This window comes from Megascapheus bottae, chromosome 7 (assembly GCF_031878675.1).
Source record: "Megascapheus bottae isolate mThoBot1 chromosome 7, mThoBot2.hap1, whole genome shotgun sequence".
Classification (NCBI taxonomy): Eukaryota; Metazoa; Chordata; class Mammalia; order Rodentia; family Geomyidae; genus Megascapheus; species Megascapheus bottae.
In genome coordinates, this window is record NC_143515.1 from 20,684,332 (window position 1) to 20,686,310 (window position 1,979).

At 36.4% G+C, this 1,979-nt stretch overlaps 1 non-coding gene across 1 annotated transcript; it reads left to right on the forward strand.

The window, feature by feature from the left end:
* Positions 1-1,594: 1,594 nt before the first annotated feature.
* On the forward strand, positions 1,595-1,701 carry LOC150060386 (U6 spliceosomal RNA). Its single transcript, XR_016536333.1, has one exon. It is a non-coding gene; the product is annotated as a U6 spliceosomal RNA (small nuclear RNA).
* Positions 1,702-1,979: the final 278 nt, after the last annotated feature.

Consider the following 1,979-nt stretch of genomic DNA (forward strand, 5'->3'; position numbering starts at 1 on the left):
TCTCATATAAAGATGATGGAAAGTTTGGGAACAGTATGTTAAACTGCCTCACGCAGCTCCAAGACGCTATGAACTCGAGTATGCTCAGATTTTGCTGCCCTTATTGCCCAGATACCAAAGACATTGATAGATTCCTTAACCAGTGAAGAATCCACAGCTGCATTGCAGGCTGTTAGTTTGTATAAGCTGGAGAAAGACAACCACAAAGCTGCTACCTGTCTGGAAGACATTGTTTACCGAGGAGACTTACTTATGGCTGTCATCGCTAGTCCCAGCTTAAGACAAGAAGTGGGGCCCACACCCAGCTTTTCCCAACAACTATTACCCTCACACCGTGGACTGAAAAAAGGACCGGTCCATACTATTAGAATTCTGCAGCACATAGACCAATATCGCCACAGTAATTTCTCACATGTGCTGCCTTTCAGTTATTTTTAATTCACTCATCATTGTTGATAAACAAGCTCATCAGGTTCTCATGGAATCTGCTTTAAGCCATCTTTTGGGGTTCCCCCCGCTCTGGATGAAGACACTAAGGCAAGTGTGCATTTGTGTTCATAATGTGGAGAAATAAACATATAATAAAATGAAAAAAGATGAAGAAAAAAATGAATTCACATTCCAATACAAGAGAAAAAAAATATTAAGCTAAACTAAATTAAAGCACACACAGAGTGAGTATGATATGCAGTAGATTTGTCCACCAATGTGACAGCAGCATTTGAGATGTAATTTTTTTTTTAGCATGACTACTATTATCTTGCTAATTCTCATTTGGGAGGCAATTGCCACCTTATACATATTCATATTACGTAGAGGAAGAGAATGATAAAGGAAGATGAAATTATGATCCTTTAAGAGATAAAGGATCCACTTCTGGGCACTTACCCAAATGCCAATAAACAAGGACATACTAAAGCTACTACCACAACCATGTTCATTGTAGCATTATTTACCATAACTAAGCAAGCGAACTAACCCAGATGCCCCTCACAAAATGTTTGGATCAAGAAGATGTGGCACTTGGACACAATGGAATTCTATGCTGCCATCAGAAAGAATGACATTGCCCCATTTGTATGAAATGGAAAGGCTTGGAAAAAATTATATTAAGCAAAGTAAGCCAGACTCAAAGGAATGTTCTCCCTCATTTGTAACAATTCTCCTAGTAGAGAATCATAACAGCCCAAAAGCTATGTACATAAGGCCATATAGAATGAGGCTAAGCAAAATGAACTCTAGGATATGGAAACAAGAAATTTATGTTTGTGATCATTGTTCTTAAGGTACTATGTGAAGTTATTTCTTTTCTCTTTTTTTCCCCTTGTGGTTTATCTAATATTTTTTCTGTATCTGACTTTGGTATCTGGTATGTTATATATACATTTATTTGTTTATTTGAAATAGGGAATACAAGATCATCAGGAAAGGATGGAGGGAAGGAAAAACATGGGAAGGGAAATCAATGTTCAGAAAGCAATGTATCCACTACCTGACATGTTACTGTAAGCCCCTGTACATCAACCCCTCAAAATTAACAGCTGATAAGATGTGGAACCCAATCAAATGTCCCTCAATAGAAAATGGATCAAGAGTGCTCGCTTCAGCAGCACATATACTAAAATTGGAACGATACAGAGAAGATTAGCATGGCCACTGCGAAAGGATGACACGCAAATTTGTGAAGCATTCCATACTTTTAAAAAGAATTATAAAAAGAAGAAAAAGAAAGAAAATGGATCAAGAAAATGCAATATAAACACACCATGGAATTTTATGCTGCCATCAGATAGAATGATATCATCGCTATATTTGTAAGGAAATAGAAAGACTAAAAAAATCATTTTAAAGAAAGTCAGCCAGAACAAAAGAAACATAAGCTTCATAGTTTTCCTCATTTGTAATAATTAGTATATGTTTAGGATTTAACCTAACAGAAGATCATAATAGCTCAATACCTATGAGCATATGACCTTATA